General features: G+C 36.7%; 1 protein-coding gene across 2 annotated transcripts in view; it reads left to right on the plus strand.

The window, feature by feature from the left end:
• The window catches only part of WASF3 (WASP family member 3), a 200922-nt gene that overhangs the window by 133224 nt on the left and 44970 nt on the right, over window positions 1–22728 (plus strand). The window lies entirely within an intron of this gene.

Below are 22728 nucleotides of genomic sequence, written 5' to 3' on the forward strand. Positions count from 1 at the left end.
AATCTCTGAGACTGTAGGAATTTACTTACCTCAGATACAGACATGACTCACTTCCTTTTTCAAAATCCCATCTTCCTAGCATCAGGTAGGAGGATCAGTAAATCATTCCAGACATGGCGTACTATCAAATTGTTGAAGTGGAACCAGTACTTTGGATGGAGGCATTCAAGAATTTCTATCAATATTAATATCTTCATCAAGGGATATTACCTTTTGTTGGCATTTCCCAACTATATTCAAGTGAAATAAGCCAAATCGTGATCTTGCCATAATTTGCTGGGTGAACTTGAACAAATTATTTCTTTTTTCCAGTTCTCTTTTTCAACATCTGTAAAATGAATTAGTTGAGTCACATAATCACTTGAGATCCACTTTGTATTTAGCAGTATATAATTCTGAGTGTTTGAAAAGATATGTTTAGAATTTTATTAGTTATTTTAAAGTAGATAACAGATGGCTTCTGCAGCAAATTGTTAAAAAGAGACAGGAGCTGTGATAAGTTCTTTAGCCAATAGATGATGAATATCCCATTTCACATATAAGGATTAATAATGCAACTTAAATTTAAATCAAGGATTTTTCAAAGCACTTCATAAAATATTCTTTGTATTTAAAACTCCTCTTAAGTTCTCTTGGGGATGTTTTTACTTGACTTGGACTTCACTTCTTATGCCTCCAGCACTAATACTTGTGAATATAATTTAAATATGAATTCTTTATGGTTGACAGTATTTTAATGAGCTTCCAGCTATGTTGGCTGAGCCACTTTAAACTGACTTTTCAAAGGGTTATATATATATATATATATATATATATATATATATATATATAAACATATATAAACACACACACACACACACACACATACATATGCTCTTAATTCCTTTCAGAATTGTCAAACAATTTGAATTCAGTCTTTTAGGTGCTTTTAATAGTTTGGGAATGCTTTAGATGCCAAGTACTTAGATGTAGTCTCTGAGTCAATTTGAGATCATATTTATGGTAGTCAGAAAAGCACAAGGTTTATAATCTTGTGTTTCTTTGAGGTTTTGTTTTTAAGGTTTCAGTTCCTTTCAAACAAGTAAACAAACCCCATAATGTAATTTAAACCCCTGTGAGAAGCAGAGAGTTTTAACAATGCTGTAATTGAGAAGTGGTACAATATTCACTAACTTCCTTAACTCAGCTCAGTGTATTTCTATTATAACTAAATGGTTTTGTAGTTACAAATTAGACATTCTCTTACTCTTTAAAATTTTTCTTTGGTGACCTAGTGCTTTTTTTTTTTTTGAGGGTCCTAGAAACTGAAAGGTAGGTTAGGATATCACATAATCACTATTGTGCCCAAACCATTGTTTATTTAAGAATAAGATCAGTGTATGGACTTCCTTTTAAAACCCTATCAAACAGTGAAAAATAGGAGAGGTAAAAGCAATGTAAAGAAAACTTGGTGAGAGGCTCAATTGAACAGGCATTCAGAAAGCATACAAGAGTGAAAACAGGACAACAAACAGAACAAAAATGGAAAATATTTGTAAATATTTTTATAAATAATTTTTCACCATCAAAGATAGGAAAGCAACCACCCTTAGACTCAGTAACATCATATTCCTAGAGGGGTTATACAAACTTAGATAGAAATAGCACTAAAAAGTAGAAAGATGGGGAAAACAACTTGATTAAGCCAACTGTACATTTTATGAATATTTGGCTTTTGCCACCCCATTCATACCAGTTTATTTCACATACAGATTCCATATTCTTCCTATAGTCATCATACCAAATCTCATATTATTAATATATGTTGCATTTGTTGTGGGATTGTTGAGAATTGATTTACAAGATATATAAAGGAGACTTGGAAAAATATCTTAGACTTAGAGAACATCAGTTGTTAGTCTATTTTTCAAAGGTATACTTTCCATTTATATAACTTTTCCCCAGATTTGTTAGAAAGATATTTATTTAATTTTTATTAATAATTTAAATATTTTTATTAATTCTATAATTTATTTAAATAATGGTTTAATATAATTTATTATCAATATTTATTTAGCATGAAGCAATGCCATATGCAATAAAAGTTACTAAGATAATTATACTTTTTCAATCATCAATTCCATTACTGGAAACATAAAGGATTTTATTTGTAAGCTTTTCCTTAAGACAATTCAAAGAACAAAGTTTTTAGGCACATATGAGAATTTTGACATGGCTCCACAAGAAAATGATTTGTGTTTAAAGTTTTCATAATGCCATTATATATAATTGCAAAAATTTACCTCCAGAACAAAAACAAACTAAAAACAAACTAAAAGGGAAGCAATCTAAATATTTAACAGTAGTGGGATGGTTAAATAATCATGGAATGATAATGGATCATTAAGCACTTATCATATGACAGGCACTATACTATAGACTGGGGATACAAGGACACAAAAAGAAGTCCTAATAGACCCCACTTCCACCAAGAAATTACATTTAGTTGGGGGAAGGCACTGTGTGCAAATATAATTTTATACAGAATAAGTAAAAGGTATTTAATATGAAGTGTCTCAAAAGTCTTAGTGTAATTATAAGCCCGAATACCTGAGAAATATAAATGCTATAGTCTCACAAAGACATCATTTGAAAGAATTAAAATTTTTCTAATACTAATATGAAAATTCCACATCACTGTCTTCTTGTGTTCAAAACTCATCAATTTTCCAACTTTATAAAACTTTTGTTGGCTGCAACTCAGTGACTGAAAGGATTAAATTTGCAATCTTAACCTTAGGATCATTTCCAGAGTGAGATTTTGATGCATACATGACAGTTTTGATATTACCCTACAAGAAAAAGGGTAGTAGAACTAAATAAGGTGACTGAAGTGGCCAAGCAAGATGATTCTCTGAACGGAGCCACCTCTGTAAGAAAGTATCATTCTCAAACTGTTGTAATGACAACATGTCCCATCTAGTTAAAATTAAAATTAAACATTTTTTCTTAAAAATTCACAACACTTAATAAGTATAAAAGCAATGTAATAAACTTTCAAATGATTTTCTTGCTAAGGTTGTAGCATTTATAGCTCTGAAGTTATTAAAATTTAAAAGTGAGAGGGGCAGCTAGGTGACTCAGTGGAGAGAAGACCAGGCCTGGACTCAGGAGACCTGAGTTAAAATCTGGCTTCAGATACTTCCTAACTGTGTGACCCTGGGCAAGGCACTTAACCTCAATTACCTAGCCCTTATTGCTCTTCTGAAGCCATAGAACCAATACTTAATTAGTATCAATTCAAAGACAAAAGGTAAGCATTCTTTTTTAAGTACACTGAGCTTTTGGGTCACAGGATATTTAAGGAGAGAAGGCATTAAGAGTTGAGGGAATCAGCAAAAACTGTGTGTAGAAGATAGATCTTAAATTGAGTCTTGAAGGTTAGGAGGAATTCTGTGACAAGACACATTCCAGGCATAGGCAGAGATGAAGTGATGGGAGATGGAGTTCTCTGTGTGAAATTCAAAGAGAAATCCAACTTGGCTGAACTAGAAAAGAACAATAATGTATAATGAGACTAGAAAGGTAGGATTGTAGTGAGAGTATAGATTTGGGTTGATTATTCTCTAATACTATTGACTTAATCCCCCATTTTGGTGAGAGCCTAATTGCTTAGTTGTCAAGGATTGACATCCCAGTCCTATTTAACCAGTTAACATCAATTAGCTTTTATAAAGGAACATTTACTTTGAAGATAAAGCAAGAACAGAAATACAGTTAGGTACTCTCCTCTGACTTGGCATTACATTCTGACCTACACTACCACTTTGGTCCCGAGGGAGTCTGGGATCAAACTTAAAGAAGTCTATACATAGTGTACATCCCGCCAAGTTCATTTACAAACATAGCACAGCCACATTGGCAGAGGTCTTCATATCTAATGGTGCAGGGCTTGTTTAGGGCAAATCACTCAGTAATTTGTTGACTCACTCCTGATGAATCTGGGCATATACTCTGTTTTAAGACTTCTCATGGCTCTCTCCCCCGGTCTTTTGGAGTTCCCAATATTGTAACAATTTCGAATCTCTTTTATCTAAAACAGCAAAGTAGATACAACAGCAGGGATTGCCCTGGACCTTTCTCCCCACCAAGGGCTTAGCCTTTGCCTACTAGAATGCTGACTTGTCTGGAAAGAGCCAGAAAAAAGTGACTGGCCATGGTTGACTACTGCTATTTGAAAGTCCCTGTTCCACCTATATAACCAAACAGTAGTTCTTCTCATTCATGGTTAGCAAACTAAGAACAGTTTTAGAATATCTGGGGATGCTCCAAATTGTAACGCAGAATGTTTCCATTGTACATTATTGTGTCTTTGAAGAAGCAAATTCCCTAGTCTCTTCCACATGGAGTTTGTATTCTCTACTCACTTAACTGCCCCTATTACAGAATCACAGATCTAGAACTAGTAAGAACCTTGAGTCCTACCTCCTCATTGTACTGATGAGGAAACTGAGGCAAACATAAGTGAAGGGACACATACTTAGTAAGTATCTGAATCTAGTTTGCAACTTACATTTTTGGATATTTGGCGGTCAAATTATAAAGGACAGTAAAAACCAAAACAGGGCTTTGTAGTTTATTTTAGAGGCAATATATATGTAACCATTGAAATTTATTGATGTTTATTAAGGAAAATAGTTTTTGACAGCTCTGTGGATAATTGGATTGGAAAGGGGAGAGCCTGGAGGCAGCAAGAACAAATAAGAGATGATTGTAGAAGTCCAGGGTAAAAGTGATAAAGGTATAAACTTAGGTGTGGGCTTTGTGACAGCGAATAGAAAGCGATAAATGTGAAGGTAGAAATTATGGGATTTGGCAGCTATGATCCAATAGATATATGGGATCAGGGTGAGGGAGGGCAAGGTTTAAGTTCCAAACTTAGGACACTGGAATGATGGTGGTAAACTCAAAAGAAAAAGGACAATTTGGTAGAGAGTTGGGTTTGTGCAAAGGAAACTAGACTAACAGTTGGTGGGGGAAGGGGCAACTGGGAGTGGCAGTTGGGTCTTGTGACTAGCACTTCCTTCCTGCTGGGAGTAGCAGTTGGGTCTTGTGACTAGCACTTCTTTCCTGCTGGGGTTTGACTTCCTTCCTGGTGTTGGAGGAGAGAGGAGCTTGTTCAGCCCAGTCTGGTGTGGTGTGCCTCTTCTTGGTTCAACCGGAAGATTCAGGTCCACTTATTTCTGAAGGTCAGAACTGTTCTTGTTTGCTTTCTGTCTACTGCTAAGATTCTGAATTACACTAAGCAGAACTGATAGAGAGTAGACGGGAGTGGGAGAAACCCTCTGCCAGCCTCTGGAGCCTGGCCTCAACTCTGAAGCTGAGAAAAAAAACTCCAATCCCAACTATTTATTAAACTTTATATTATTTGAATTTGCAGTCAGATAAGTGGGCTATCTTTTCTGGTCATAGAGGGAGCAGAACTTCAGTCATTTCAGGACAAAGAGTCCTCATAGGACCCTTGCTGCTTCCTCTCAGCAGGGGGAATCTCTTTCCTTTGCCTCACCAAGCAATATTCCCTCTCTCCCCTCAACTCCTCTTTTACCCCATACAAACCTCCCATTATCCCCCTGTTTTCTAATTCTCCATTTCCTTTCCCAATAGATATTACAGGTTTTAGGGGAAAGGAGACAAATTCTTTTTTAGGCATATTTAGTTTTGAGATGTCTATTCAGAAGAGGGGAAAAAACCAGAAGGGAAGAAAGCAAACTAATTAAAACTGTATAAGGAGAAATGTGAATGAGAATCAATGGACAAACAGTAATATTGATAAGGATTTAGAAAAAGAGAATGAAAAGTTATAATTCTTTAAGCATTAAAATGATTTCATTTAATTATAGCTAACAAGTAATATAATTTTGTATCAGTGCTCTATATTAAATTTTGAATGAAGTGTTTAACTACAAAAGAAAACATTTGGCTAGGTAATGTGAGGAGAAACAAGATACCATTAAATGTGGCTCTTTTTTCTAAGTAGTTACACCCTGATTTATGTAGGTGGCAAATAGGAAAAATTGATTTTTAAAAAACTTGTAAAAAGAAATAGAAATAAATGGAGATTGATTTTTCAAAAGAAACCAACCCTCATTGATTTGAGTAGTACCTGTGGCCTACCCATCCTAAGAGTTTGAGAGATCATGTGGACCACGTTTGATTTGGGGGGTTCTGCTTTTGTTTTTTTTTTCTGTCATTAAATATAAAACTCTGGAGTAGTATGAATATTCCTTAAGTTTGGCCTAGGCTTAGATCCCCCCCCCCAAATATGGATAATAGGATCTCCTCTTCCTACAAAGGCACTCAGTATGCAATATAGATATCAGATATGGGACATCTTTTATCATATCCGTCACAGAAAATGCATAAATCTCAAAGGAACCAAAAGGCTTTAAAGAAACATAATCACTTGATCTCCCCTGCAACTTTAAGATACCAGTTCTAGGCTTCAACATCTTAGAAGGTTAGAAAGGTTCACATGTCTTAATAGGAAGTTTAGTCCTTCAACTGCTAGGCACTTCCTGGGGGTGATACTCTTTTCCTCTGAGAAGTTCGCTGTTAAGAAAATCTTCTCCCTTGGGGAGGCTGGTACTCAGTTATTCAGGATTATACATGAAGTAATCCCTGAAAAATGGAAACATCTATTTTCAGGATCAGTAGTCTCTACTACTTATTCAGAAAAGAAAAAGAAGGAATCCAAGAACTATATATCTGGATACTCCCCTCTTAGGTTCATCATAGCCCTCATCATGTATTTCCCCTCTAAATTACTATCTCCTGCTCCTGGGAGGCAGGAGAAATAACTTTTCCTCTTCCCTGACCTCTAGCTGAATTCTGATCTGAAAGTCTGAGAAAGGATTTTCTCTTAGGGAAAAAAAGGCAAAAGGTAACAGATCCAATCTTTAAAGATTTCATGAGAATCATCTATACAGATTTTAAGTGGATCCTTGATGAGGATAGCAGTAGATAATGGGCAAGCATTCCCAAGTGAGATTCCATAATAGATCACATTTTTACCATTGCACAGTTATCTGAAAAGTGGAAAAAATACAGAATCCTACTCTGCTTGTTGTTTGTGGATTATAAAAATATGAGATTCAGTAGAGTAAAACACTTTCTTACCCATACATCAAAATCATTCAAAGTCTTTGAAATATATCCTAATACAACTTTGTATAACAAACTTGAATCATAAATACCAGGTGAAGCATAAAACAGGAAGACATGCTTGCCTAGGTGCTACTGTGGTGAAGGAAGTCCTGGGCAGAATCCACTTGGAAGAGGAATTCCTTAGAAGAACACTGAGGTTCTCCAGACCTCCTTGTTGCTATACGACTCCTGGTTGCATCAAGCCCTGAAACATTGCAAGTCCCCTAGAAGAGATGTGTAACCACTTAAAAGAATCCAACTAAACCACTCACATAGGAAAAATCAAGAAGGTGAAGAATGTGTATTTCCTAGAGAATATTGGATGGGCCACCTCTCCAAATGGTCCATTAGTATATTTATCTGGATACATAGTACAAATAGACTGCAGCTTGGACTCATAAATAAACAGGAGGAGAAGAGAGGACTGGGTTGCCTTCAGAAAATTACATAACTCCTTTACTGGTTCTTAACTATTGTCAGATGCAAAGGCCAATCTTTTCAATATCAATGTTCTCTCATTATCATTAGTAGGACTAAAAGACATGGAATGTAGCAGATGATTTGGAGTCAGCTCTCCGGTGCTATGTGGTATTCACCTGTCTCTGACCCTCTATTGATTAACCTTTGTAGAAGTATGATATGAAGACATACTTGATATATTTGTCAGATCTATAGATGACAGAATAATGGGAGGGATAGCCAACACTTAGTATTCCAGAATTCAGATTAATAAAAATCTTAGCAAATAAGACTGATATAGTAAATTGATTAGGATGCAATTTAGTAGAGGTATAAAGTCCTACATTTAGATTAAAAAATCAACTTCACAGATATGGTAGGACAGATATGTCTAGACATTAAACATTTATTAGGTAATTGGTATAATGGGGCAAGAAGGGAGGGAGTTAACAGGTTTTTTAATGTAACAAACCAATTATTTAAAAAATATTTATGAGGTGCCTACTATATGATGGGCACTGGGTTAAAAGCTGAAAATAGAAAGACAACCAAAAACCAGTTCCTGCTCCTAAGGAGCCCACGGTCTAATGGGAGAGACAACATGCAAAAAACCTTTTACAAACCAGTGTGGAAAAGGCATAGAGAGAGAGAGGACTTGCAAGCCAGGTCATGCAAGAAACAAAGCTGGGGACCTGATCTGCAAAATCAAGGTAAAGATTCCAAACGGAATGTTCCCAAGAGGAAGAGGCAGTTGAAGCTGACAGGGGGAGAGGAACTGATTCTTTCTCTCTCTCTGGGGGGTGACTGACCAAGAGAGAAGACTTTGGCTCTTTGCATTTTTCTATCCAAGGGAGGCAAGCCTGGCTGTAGAGGGAAGAAGCTGAAACTCATCTTGTTAGCTTTCATCCCAGGCTGAAGGACCTTTGAAGGGGGGGCTTCTGGAGTCAAGCTGAGAGACCTTAGTGGTTTTGTGAATTGAAAGAAGAAAAGATTTTAAACAGTTGTCCTCCATCTCTCTGGCTGTCTTAGAGTCACAGCTGTGACTGCACTGACTTCCCAAACCCTCAAATTCTCTTTATAGATTAGGGAAACCCTCATCCCTTTCACCTCAGTTCTCTATCCTGTTGTTTCCCAATAAAAGAAAACAAGAGTATTTTATAGTCCACTGGGAGTGTGGGGGAGGAAGCCAAAAGGCTTCAAGAAGTGGGTGGTTAAGGGAGGGAGGGAGGAAGAGGGTAGGAAATAGATTGATCCATTAGCCATCAAATAGGGATCAATAGGCAAACCCCAGAGCATTCCCCTGTAGCAGTACCTCTCAGTGTCTCTCAAAGTACATCTATCCCCATTGTAACTAAGCAGCCCTCAAGTGTCCCCATACTAGCAGCAGCTATCTAGTAAGCCAGAGTACCCAGTTACAACAACAAGAAATAGTTTACACAGCTTACCATTATTCTATTACATTTGGCACCTCAAGTGTGACTGTACCCTACAGATCCCTATTGAAGGCAGACAAAATGTTCAAACAAGTGGTTTTTGGTGTGGTGGTCATTGCAACCATTGCCTGTTTGGGGTATACCACTTACTATATAGCAAACTTACCCATATGGTAGTGGAAACTTTGGATTATGTTGGCAACATAACAATGTCTGTTTTACAGTTGCCATTTCAAAATGAACTGGTTCTCTGGCAAATCCTGGCACAAGTGTATGTACTCTTTATGGCTGTGTTGCAGACTCTAACCCAAGTGAAGAAAGTTTAAAAAAAAAAAGAAAAAGAAAGTATTTAGATTTATGGTTCCCCTTAAGGCAGAGAAGATTATGGCTTTTGATACTAACTTGGAAGGCGAAGGCATGATTAAGCCTGTGTTTGAACAATTGATTAAGAAAAAAGGACTAGATCTGGTTATGGGCAAGGACAATGAGCAAACAGAGAATGTACCTCAGGACACTGAAGGTGGCAATGAGAACAAATATATATTAAACAGCTGTGACTCCAAGACAGCCAGAGAGATGGAGGACAACTGTTTAAAATCTTCTTTTCTTCTTTCAATTCACAAAATCACCAAGGTCTCTCAGCTTAACTCCAGAAGCCTCCCTCAAGGATCCTTCAGCCTGGGGCAGAAACTAATAATATTAGTTCTCAGCTTCTTCCCCCTTCAGCCAGGCTTGCCTCCTTTGGTCAGAAAAACAGAGAAGAGGTTACTCTCTTGGTCAGTCACCCCCCAGAGAGAGAGACAGAATCAATTCCTCTCCCCCTGGTCAGCTCCAACTTCCTCCTACTCCTGGGAACATTCTGTTTGGAATCTTCACCTTGATTTTGCAGATCAGGTCCCCAGCTTTGTTTTTTGCATGACCTGGCTTTCAAGTCCTCTCTCTCTCCATGCCTTCTCCACACCAGCTATAAACATGATAAAGTGGAGATAAGCATTAAAGACACTAAAATTAAGGGGGATTGGGCAAGGCTTCCATTTGAATGTTGAGTTTTATCTGGAATTTGAAGGAAACCATGAGATGGAGATACAAAGGACAGCTAGTACAAATCCCTGAAGTCAGTAGATGAAGTGTCTTGTTTGAGGAAGAGCAAAGACAGTAGTTTCATTAGATCAGAAGTATTTGAAGGAAGGAAATTGGGAAAAGGTTTACAGTGAAGAAAACTAGAAAGATATGTTTCTGGGGCTTGCCAACTTATAATGAACTTTGAATGCCAAACAGAGGATTTTATATTTGATCCTGAAGATACTATGGAAATAATGAACTTTATTGTGGGAGAAGGGAGTGGTGATAACATGGGTAGGACTGTACTTTAATAAGATCACCTTGACAGCTAAGTGAAGACTTGTGGCAGGCTGACCAGCCAGCAGGCTATTGCAGTTGTCCAGATGTGAAGGGAGAGGGACAAGCTCTAGGATGGCAACAGTGTCAGAAGAGAGAAAGGGGCATATATGAAAAATATTAGGAAGGTAAAATTGACAGACCTTGTCAAAAGCTTCAAAATAAGGTGTAAGAGAGTGTCAGGAGTCAGTTGAAGGCAACATTTCAGTTATTAGCCTGCATGACTGGGAGGATGGTGATATCTCTACAGTTATAAGGAAATTAGGAAGAGGGGAGGCTTTTTTGAGAAAGATAATGAATTTATTTTTAGATATACTGAATTTAAAAGTTTATAGGATACCCAATTTGAGACTTCCAATAGGAAGTTGTATGTGTGAGTTTGGAGATCAGCAAAGAGATTAGGGCTGGATAAGTAGATCTGCTAATCATCAAGATACAGATGATATGTGAATCTATGGGAGCTAATGACAGCACCAAGTGACATGGTAGCTGAAGAAGGCTAATAGTCTCTTAGGCTATTCCAAAAGAATAGAGCAATCTATTTTTCTTTGGTTGGATATCTGGAGAAGTATCCAGTTCTGGGCATCATGACATATGAAATTGATAATAGTAATAATAATACACTGATAATACTATTATTAGGTCTGTGTCCCAAAGAAATAAAAACCAAAAGGGAAGAGGACCTATTTGTATAAAAATATTTAATATACTTCTTTTTGTGATGGTAAAGAATTGGAAATGGAGGGGACACCCATCAATTGGAGAATGACTGAACAAATTATGGTATATTCTGGTGATGGGATACTATTTTGCTCTCAGAAAAATCTGGGAATACTTACATGAATTGATGCAAAATGAAACGAGCAGAACCACAAGAACACTGTACATAGTAACAGCCATCCTGAACAATGATCAATTTATAAATGACTTAGTTTTTCTCAGCAATACAATGTTTCAAGTCGACTCCAGAAGACTCATGATGAAAAATACTATCTGCTTCCAGAGAAAGGACTGAAGGAGTCTGAATGCATATCAGAGCATACTTTAAAATTTTTTTCTTGTTTGTTTGTTCTGTGTTTTCTTTCACACCATAATAAATATGGAAGTATGTTTTGTATGGCCACACATGTGTAACATATATTGTGCCGCCCGAGGGAAGTAGGAAGGAGAGAGGGAGGAAGGAAGAGAAATTGGAACTCAAAATTTTTAAAAAGTTAAAAAAATTGTTTTTACATGTAATTGGGAAAAATGTTAAAACAATTAAAAATTTATGCAAAAATAATAAGCCAATGAATATCCAGAGGAGGTTAATCTCAAGTGTTTAGACTAGAGAAAAGGAGACTGTAGGGGTCATGATAGTTTTCAAGTATTTGAAGGGCTATCATATATAATAGGTCTAATATAATATATTTAAGAGGAAAAGGAGAAATTAATAAAAACTCTCTTAACATAGGGATTACATTCTTTTTGATACTAGATCAATGAGTGGAAGATGCAGAGGAACAAAGTTAGGCTTCATGTGGTAAAAATATCTTAATAATTAGAGATATCCAAAAGTAGAATGAACCACTTTAGGTGTGAACTCCAAGGTTGGCTGACCAATTGTGACTTCATTGAGGAAGGAATTCTTGTATAGGTATAAGATGAATTTAGAAGTTCCTTCTAATCTCACAATCCTTTAATATATGAACTCAGGGAATTTGCCTAGTTAATATCTTTAATATTTTTTTAAACATTATTTTATTTGGTCATTTTCAAACATTGTTCATTGGAAACAGATCCTTTTCTTTTCCTCCCCTCCAACCCCCCACCTCCACCCCTTCCCTAGCCAATGCATGATTCGTCTGGGTATCACATATGTCCTTGCTCTGAACCCATTTCCTTGTTGTTGGTATTTGCATTAGGGTGCTCATTTAGCATCTCTCCTCGATCATGTCCCCTCAACCTCTGTAGTCAAGCAGTTGCTTTTCCTCGGTGTTTTTACTCCCTCAGTTTGTCCTCTGCTTGAGGATAGTTTTTTTTTTCTTTCTCGTAGATCACTGCAGGTTGTTCAGAGACATTGTAAAGCCATTACTGGAGAAGTCCATTAAGTTCTCTTGTACCACAATGTGTCAGTCTCTGTGTACAATGTTCTCCTGGTTCTGCTCCTCTTACTCTGCATCACTTCCTGGAGGTTGTTCCAGTCTCCATGGAATTCCTCCACTTTATTATTCCTTTTAGCACAATAGTATTCCATCACCAACATATACCATAATTTGTTCAGCCATTCTCCAATTGAAAGGCATCCCCTCATTTTCCAATTTTTGGCTACCACAAAGAATGCAGCTATGAATATTCTTGCACAAATCTTTTTCCTTATTATCTCTTTGGGGTACAAACCCAGCAGTGCTATGGCTGGATCAAAGGGCAAACAGTCTTTTATCGCCCTTTGGGCATAGTTCCAAATTGCCCTCCAGAATGGTTGGATCAATTCAAAACTCCACCAGCAATGCATTAATGTCCCTACTTTGCCACATCCTCTCCAGCATTCATTACTTTCCTTTGCTGTCATGTTGAACAATCTGCTAGGTGTGAGGTGATACCTCAAAGTTGTTTTGATCTGCATCTCTCTGATTATAAGAGATCTAGAAGACTTTTTCATGTGCTTATTAATAGTCTTGATTTCTTTAACTGAAAATTGCCTGTTCATGTCCCTTGCCCATTTATCAATTGGAGAATGGCTTGATTTTTTTTGCATAATTGATTTAGCTCTTTATAGATTTGAGTAATTAGACCTTTGTCAGAGGTTTTTGTTATGAAGATTGTTTCCCAATTTGTTGCTTTCCTTCTAATTTTAGTTACATTGGTTTTGTTTGTACAAAAGCTTTTTAATTTGATGTAGTCAAAATTATTTATTTTGCATTTTGTGTCTCTTTCTAAGTCTTGCTTGGTTTTAAAATCTTTCCCTTCCCAAAGTTCTGACATGTATACTATTCTGTGTTCACCTAATTTACTTATAGTTTCCTTCTTTATATTCAAGTCATTGGTCCATTCTGAGTTTATCTTGGTGTAGGATGTGAGGTGTTGATCTAAACCTAATCTCTCCCACACTGTCTTCCAATTTTCCCAGCAGTTTTTATCAAATACTGGATTTTTGTCCCAAAAGCTGGGGTCTTTGGGTTTGTCAAAGACTGTCTTACTGAGGTCATTTACCCCAAGTCTATTCCACTGATCCTCCTTTCTGTCTCTTAGCCAGTACCAAATTGTTTTGATGACCACTGCTTTGTAATATAGTTTGAGATCTGGGCCTGCAAGGCCATCTTCCTTTGTATTTTTTTTTCATTATTTCCCTGGATATCCTTGATCTTTTGTTCTTCCTGATGAACTTTGTTATGGTTTTCTCTAATTCAGTAAAATAGTTTTTTGTTAGTTCAATGGGTATGGCACTAAATAGATAGATAAGTTTGGGTAGGATGGTCATTTTTATTATGTTAGCTCGTCCCACCCATGAGCAATCAATGTTTTTCCAATTGTTTAGATCTAGTTTTAATTGTGTGGAGAGTGTTTTGTAGTTGTGTTCATATAGTTCCTGTCTTTGTCTGGGCAGATAGATTCCTAACTATTTTATATTGTCTCGGGTGACTTTAAATGGAATTTCTCTTTCTAATTCTTGCTGCTGAACTGGGTTGGAGATATATGGAAATGCTGATGACTTATGTGGGTTTATTTTGTATCCTACAACTTTGCTAAAGTTGTTGATTATTTCGATTAGCTTTTTGGTTGATTCCCTGGGATTCTTTAAGTAAATCATCATATCATCCGCAAAGAGTGACAGCTTGGTCTCCTCATTGCCAATTTTAATACCTTCAATTTCTTTTTCTTCTCTAATTGCTACTGCTAGTGTTTTTAGTGCAATATTAAATAATAAAGGTGATAATGGGCATCCTTATTTGACTCCTGATCTTATTGGGAAGGCTTTGAGTTTTTCCCCATTGCAGATGATGTTTGCTGATGGTTTTAGGTATATACTGTTTATTATTTTTAGGAAAGGCCCTTCTATTCCTATACTTTCCAGTGTTTTCAATAGGTATGGGTGTTGTATTTTGTCAAAGGCTTTTTCTGCATCTATTGAAACAATCATGTAATTTTTGTCGGTTTGCTTGTTTATATGGTCAATTATGTGGATGGTTTTCCTAATATTGAACCATCCTTGTATTCCTGGAATGAATCCTATCTGATCGTAGTGGATAACCCTTGTGATGACTTGCTGGAGTCTTTTTGCTAGTATCCTGTTTAAGATTTTTGCATCTATATTCATTAGGGAGATTGGCCTATAGTTTTCTTTCTCTGTTTTTAACCTACCTGGCTTTGGGATCAGTACCATGTTTGTGTTGTAAAAAGAATTTGGTAAGAACCCCTTCTTGGCTTATTCTGTCAAATAGTTTGTATAGTATTGGGGTTAGGTATTCTTTGAATGTTTGATATAATTCATTTGTGAATCCTTCTGGATCTGGGGATTTTTTCTTAGGGAGTTCTTTGATGGCTTGTTCAATTTCTTTTTCTGATATGGGGTTGTTTAGGTAATTCATTTCTTCTTCTTTTAGTCTAGGCAATTTATATTTTTGTAAGTATTCATCCATATCACTTAGATTACCATATTTTTTGCCATATAATTGGGCATAGTAGTTTTTAATGATTGCCTTGATTTCCTCTTCATTAGAGGTGAGGTCTCCCTTTTCATCTTGGATACTGTCAATTTGGTTTATTTCTTCCCTTTTTTTAATTAGACTGACTAGTACTTTGTCAATTTTATTTGTTTTTTCAAAGTACCAGCTTCTAGTCTTATTAAATCAATAGTTCTTTGACTTTCAATTTTATTAATTTCTCCTTTGATTTTTAGGATCTCTAATTTAGTCTTCATCTTAGGGTTTTTAATTTGTTCACTTTCTAGTTTTTTAATTTGCATGCCCAATTCATTGACCTCTGCCCTTCTTAATTTGTTTATATATGAACTCGAGCATATAAATTCCCCCCCCCCCCCCCCCTGAGTACTGCTTTGGCTGCATCCCATAGGTTTTGAAAGGATGTCTCAATATTGTCATTTTCTTCAATGAAGTTATTGTTTCTACGATTTGTTCTTTAACTAGCTGGTTTTGGAGAATCTTTACTTATCTATCCATGTACCCTTACTAATTATTATTTTTATTGCATTGTGGTCTGAGAAGGTTGCATTTATTATTTCTGCCCTTTTGCACTTGTTTGCAATGATTTTGTGCCCTAGTACATGGCCAATTTTTGTGAATGTACCATGTACTGCTGAAAAGAAGGTGTATTCCTTTTTGTCCCTATTTATTTTTCTCCATATGTCTACTAACTCTAATTTTTCTAAGATTTCATTTGCTTCTCTCACCTCTTTCTTATTTTTTTTTATTTGATTTATCTAGTTCAGATAGGGGAAGGTTCAGATCTCCCACTAGTATAGTTTTTCTATCTATTTCGTCCTTGAGTTCCTCTAGTTTCTCCTTTAAAAATTTGGATGCTCTGCCATTTGGTGCATACATATTGAGTACTGATATTTCCTCATTGTCTATACTGCCTTTTATCAGGATGTAATTACCTTCCCTATCTCTTTTAACTAGATTTATTTTTACTTTGGCTTTCTCCGATATCATGATTGCTACTCCTGCCTTCTTTTTATCATTTGATGCCCAATAGATTTGGCTCCATCCTCTTACTTTCACCCTATGCATATCTACTTTCCTCATGTGTGTTTCTTGCAGACAGCATATGGTAGGGTTTTTGATTTTAATCCACTCTGCTATTCGCTTGCATTTTATGGGTAAGTTCATTCCATTCACATTCAGAGTTATGATTACTAGCTGTGTATTTCCCAGCGTTTTGATTTCTACTCCTGGTCCTGTCTTTTCTTCTTTCACTATTTCCTTCTATACCAATGTTTGTTTATAGTCAGTCCCCCCGTACCCCCTTATTTTACTTCCCTTTCTACCCCCCTCCCTTCTTATTCCCTCCCTTATTTTCCCCTGTAGTCTTTTTAAAATTCCCCCCTCCCTCTCCCTCCCTTGTACTGCTTCCCTCTTCACCAGTCCATTTTTTACCCTTCTGCTCCCCTATAGGGCACAAATCTATTCTCTTCCCCAATGGATTGGATTGTTCTTCCCTTTTTGGGTCAGTTTCAAAGTATATAAGAGTTGAGTATTTCTTATCTCCAACCTCTTTACCCTTCCAGTGTATCAATGTTTTCCCCCCTCCCGCCATGAGCTTCTTTGTGACATATAAATTTACCCCCATTTGTTTCTTTTCCCATTTCTTTTAGTCATAACCTCTTTTCTTTTTTAGCTCTAGTCATGTATATCTATCTATCTATCTATCTATATATATCTATCTATATATATATATATATATACACATGTATATGTATTTATGCATGCATATATCTATATACCTATTTATGTCTTGTCCTTTCATCCTATACAGTTTGTCACTTTTCCCTCTGAGTGTAATTCTTCTAGCTGCTCAGGTGATAGCAACAGTTTTTAAGAGTTACCAATGACCTCTTTTCTTATAGGGATACATATCATTTTAACTTATTGAGTCTCTTAAAAAAAAAACCTTTTTTTGTTGTTGTTGTTTTTTTCCCCTCTTTTTTAATTACCTTTTGATGATTCTCTTGAGTTCTGTGGTTGGACTTCAAATTTTCTGTTCAGGTCTGGTCTTTTATTTATGAATGCTTGGAACTCTTCTGTTGTGTTAAATGACCATACTTTCCCCTGTAAGAATATAGTCAGTTTTGATGGGTATTTTATTCTTGGCTGTAGGCCTAGTTCCCTTGCTTTCCGGAATATCATATTCCATGCCTTTCGGTCCTTCAGTGTGGATGCAAACAGATCCTGTGTTATCCTCACCATGTTTCCATGGTATCGGAATGGTTTCTTCTTGGCAGCTTGTAATACCTGTTCTTTCATCTGATTGTTTTTGAATTTGGCTATAACATTTCTTGGTGTTGTCAGTTGGGGATTAAATACAGGGGGTGATCTGTGGATTCTTTCAATCTCCACTTTCCCCTCTTGTTCTAGGATTTTGGGACAGTTTTCCTGGATAATTTCCTCTAGTGTTATGTCCAGGCTTTTTTTTTTTTTTGTGGTCTTCTGGTAGTCCAATTATTCTTAAATTGTCTCTTCTTGAACGATTTTCTAAATCGTCTGTTTTGTGAATGAGATGCTTCACATTTTCCTCAATTTTTTCATTCTTTTTGTTTTGTTTTATAGTGTCCTGAGGTCACTTGATTCTAGTTGTTGTATTCTGGTTCTTAAAGATTGGATTTCATCTCTGGCTTTTTGGTCGTCTTTTTCCATCTGGTCTGATTTTCTTTGAAGATCGTCTTTCATCCTCTTTACCTCATCTTTCATCTCCTTTGCCTCATCTTTCTTCTCCTTTGCCTCATTTTCCAGCTTGTTGATTTTGGTTTTCAAGACACTATTTTCTTGTTTTAGTTCAAGTGCCTCTGTTTCCAGATGACTTATCTTAATTTTTAAGTTCTTTTCCCAATTGTCTTCAGCCTCTCTTAGTTGTGTTTTGAGTTCTTCCATAGCCTGTATCCAATTCGCTGGGATTTCTGGTTTATCGTTTGCTGATCTCTCCCCCTCTGTTCCATTTGCTGAGTAGTAGCTGTGTATTGTAGTTTCTTTCTTCTTTTTCTGTTGTTTGCTCAAATTTACCCCTTCTTTACTCCCCGTATTTGTCTGTGCTCTTGTTCCTCTCATTTTCTTTGTTTTTTGAGGACTTCTATCAGTCTCCCCTCTTGGAGCTTTAACAGAAGTTCTCTTGGTGTAGTCTCTGGGGGAGGGTTGTTGGGGGTTTTAACTTCCCTGTCCTCTGGAGGCTTTTGATTGACTTAAAGTCCAGCAGTCAATGAGGATGGGTGGGGAACCTGGGCTTCCCTGCTTTCTGGAGACTTTTGATGGGATTGGATTCAGCTGGTTCTTTCAGAAGACTCTGCTCTCTAAGGGGGGAGGGGTCATGGCCTCCATGGTTTCTGAGGGCTCCTGATGGGATTAGGTTCGGCTTGTTTGTACTGAATGAGCCGTAAAGCAAAAAACCTCCTCCTCCACAATCTGTGTTGAATGCCTGGAGATTGGCCCAGGTTGCTTTCAAGGTAAGCCCTTCACCGGCCCTGTTTCTGTTCTTTCAGAAGCTTTGAGGGCTCTTGATAGGATTAGGTTCAGCTGGTGTGGGCCAAATGATCCCCGAGCCAAAAGAAAAAGAAAAAAAAACCAACCTCCTCCTTCACAATCTGTGTTGAATGCCTGGAGACTGGCCCAGGTTACTTTCAAGGTAAGGTCTTCGGAGCAACCCCTTTGCCGGCCCTATGGTTTCTCTCCTTTCAGTAGCTCTGAGGGCTCCTAATGGGATTGGGTTCAACTGGTGCCCTAAAGCTGGAACCTCCCTTGAGACTCAGTTGGAAGGACCCAGCCAGGGGGCTACAGGCTTCCCCCTTCTCTCTATGCTTCCCTGCCATCTGTGTTGGGTGTCCCGGAAACTGGCTCAGGTTGCTTTCAAGGTGAGTCCTTCAAAATAGCCAACCCTGGGGCCCTTTTGCTGACCGTGAAATTCCCGCTGCTGCTGTGATCTCAGCACTCTGGGTTGGGGGGATGGGTCCTGGGACCTTCCTTCTGCCTGCCCCTTAGATTCGAGTGATCTAGGGTTTTGGCTTTTGGGGGGGGGGCATGCCTTTTGATCCAGGCCTGGGAGGAGGGTTTCCTGGGTCTGTCCTGTTGTTCAGCTTGAATTTCGGTGTCCTAGGAGCTCTCAGTTTGAGATCGGTAAGGAAGGGTTTCTGAGGTCTGAACTTTCACAGCTTCTCAGCTTCCATCTTGACCAGAAGTCGAAAGAAGGCCTTAATATCTTTAATATTGAGAAATCTAGAGAGGGTAGAGGAGATTAAACTCTGGAATTAGAATCAGGAAGGCCTGAATTCCAATCCTGCCCCAGCCACTTACTAGCTGTGTGACCTAGGAAAGTCATTTAATATTAGCTTCAGTTTCTTCTATAAAATGGGGTTAAAGATGGCACCTTTCTCACAAGATTGTTTTGAGGATCAAAAAAGATGTCCTCTATAAAAGAGCTTTGCAGAAATGTAAAGTGCTATATAAATATTAATTTTTATTATCATAATGTTCATTTACTTTGAGAAAAGATATTTTTATATCTGTGGTAGGAGGAAAGGATATATTTTTCTGGAAATAATATTAGTTTTGCAACAAGGATGATTTTATTCATGACTCACTGATTGAATTTGTAATATTAATTTTTTACATATAAAATTAGGAATAGGTAATCTCTAGAATCTTTTCTATCTTTAACATGCTAGTGATGCTATAATTGTATAAGAAGCAATTTTATCTGTAAGCCATAGGACTAATCTGTTGCATAAAGTGTGAAATCTACTCATTATTCACTGACTTTTTGTAAGTAACTATGTTAAGTTTATTTGCAAAAAATTGACCTATTTTCAGCATTGACTGGTTCTATCTGTTTATACAAGATTTTAAAACAATGAAATTTTAACTTGAAAACACTTATTGCTGTGAAAAACAGTAGGTTCAAAGTCTTTTAATTTGAAGAAAATTAAATAATCCTTTTTAGGTTTTTCTTTTTTTAAGACTGTTTCAATTCGGTAAAGATATAAAAAGTTAAAATAAACATATCAAACTTTTAATTGGAGGTAAGCCAAAAGGGGGGCGGGGCAAAAAAAGAACTCTTATCAAAGTTTGCATCCTTGAGAGATTGACTTAATAAAAAAAAAAAAGACTGGCTCTCAAAGGTGCAAAAATGCCTATTTCTGTTTATCTCATCCAGAGATAACTTGATGTCTTTATTAGACTGATTGATTCTTGGGATTGAGTGAGCCTTTAAAGGTCACCTAGTCCAACCCCTGCTTGAATCATGGACCCACCCACCCCTGCCATACAATATCTTTATAGGTATCATCTAACCTTCCCTTTAAGACATCTTGTAATAGGGAACTCAACACCTTCAGAGACAGCCCATTGCAATTTTAGGCAGCAGTAATAATCAGGAAGTTCTTTTTGATGCTATGCCTTCTTTGCAATTTCTACTTTTTAGTCCCAGTTCTTAGTCAGTCATTTTGCCAGTCACAAAGCATTTATTGTTTTCTACATACCAGGCTCTGTGCTAATCTTTGAGAATACAAAGAAAATAAAAAAACACAGACCCTGCCCTCAAGGAGCTCACATGCTAGTGGACAATTCTGCTTTTTTGGGACTAAGTAGGATACCATTAATCCCTTTTCCAAATGATAGACCAGGAGCCCTTTGAAGGCATCAGGCAGCTGGATGGCACAAGAGCCCTCCAATCAAGAGAACCTACCTAATTCCAGCCTTAGGCATTTAATTGGTGTGTAACTTTGGGCAAGTCACTGATGGGAATAATGTTAGCAACTGCCTCTCAGGTTGTTTTCAGTATAAAATGAAATATCAGTAAAGTGCTTTGCAAATCTTAAAAGTGCTATATGAATACTAGTTACTCTAATAATAATTTATTATCATTATTTCATGAATTTTACTTTATCTCCTTTCCTTTCAGTTCATTCAGTCTCCTCTTGGGGCATCGTTTTCTATCCTCAGAATTCTTTCATGTTCTCTTCTCAACATATATCTGTTTGTCATTACCTTTCTTCAAAAATGGGGTTCAGAGAGAAACATAAAATTCTGGATGTCATCTGGCCAGGGAAGAGTAGATATTTATCTCTTCCTTCATTTTGAATACTTTTATGTAATACTCCTTCACAGTGATTTTACAGGTAGAGAATGTGTTTAGTTTTAAATATCTCTAAATAGGTCTCTAAACTTGAATAAGGCCCATCTGGCCATTTATAGGTAGCTTCAGAGATTTGAGGAAAACAGATTGTCATTTATGTGTGTGTGTACTCTATATGCACTCTGCTTATATATACATATGTACACAGAGATTTGTCTAACAGCCAAACATAAGGAAGGAGAGAAGTCCCTTCTGTTGTTTAAATTCTCAACTTTAAATTTAAGACCAAAAGAACATTGCTTTTTTGAAGTGTAAGGCAAAAATGCAAATTCTGCTGTCTTTTTCTTAAAAGATTTTCAAGTTGATTTATTTTTCTAACTTTTACATTTGTACTCTGTTTTTGCATTCTCACTTCAACCCACTCCTTTTCAGTTTAAATGGTTTTACATTGCATCTTGGGTGACAGGTTTTCACAGTTAAGTTTTCAGAAACTGTTTAATAACTTGAAAATTCTCCATGGGATTTCACATACTGGTAGCCTCAAGCATGAAGAAATCTTCCCCTCTTTGAACTTTCAAGTGCTTTTATTTATCTAGTGGGTGGTTTAAAAAAAATGCACCAAGTCATCATGTTTGAGCCATTGATTTTGTTTTCTCAATAACTGTCCCTAATCATTTGTTTTTAAAAAGCAAACTTAGACAGGATTTATTTTAAATATTTTTTATATATAGTATACAAACTGCTCCTGGAATCTGGGTTCATTCTCTGGAATAGTTACAATTAGAGATCTTTGCAGTAAAAGTTGTGGTAATGATTGATTAATTAAGTATCTGCGATGCTTATGGTATTGTTCTCGGTTCTAGTCATACAGATAAAAGGAATGAAATGGTACCTATGTCAAAGAACTTTATTTGCATAGGAAAAATGAAAAGTATGCATGTGTACAAATATATCGACACATATGTGCTGATTAAGTATAAAGAGAATAAATAAAAATAAATACAAAGTATGTAGGTACAAGATAGGGAGGAGCATCAGGAAAGGCTTCAAGAAATTGTTACTTGAACTGGGTCTTGTTAGATTTAAAATGGTTGAAGGCCTTAAACTGTAACAGTTAAAAGAGTGTTGTTGTAAACTGTAGCGAGTTAAAAATGGTGGAAGATATAAATTGTGATAGATATAAGAGAGGGTGAGTAAATTTGACCACAGAAAATATGCTTCACTACAGTGTCTTGGTTTTTAAATCAAATATAAGGTGATCGCCAGGGAAATATTCCCAATTATTCAATATACCCAAGTCAACTGGGTTTTATAGAGATTTTAATTACTACAAATGTGGAATTAAAGAAAAGAGAGAGAGAAAAAGGAAATAAGTATGAAGGGCCTTAAGCCAACATGGCCTAGACCTGAGTCTTAAGAGAGAGATCAGTCACTCAGTCTTTTAATACTCACCACAAGGTCTGTCTAAGCAAGGATTCTA

This window comes from Monodelphis domestica, chromosome 4, assembly GCF_027887165.1.
Source record: "Monodelphis domestica isolate mMonDom1 chromosome 4, mMonDom1.pri, whole genome shotgun sequence".
NCBI classification, from domain to species: domain Eukaryota; kingdom Metazoa; phylum Chordata; class Mammalia; order Didelphimorphia; family Didelphidae; genus Monodelphis; species Monodelphis domestica.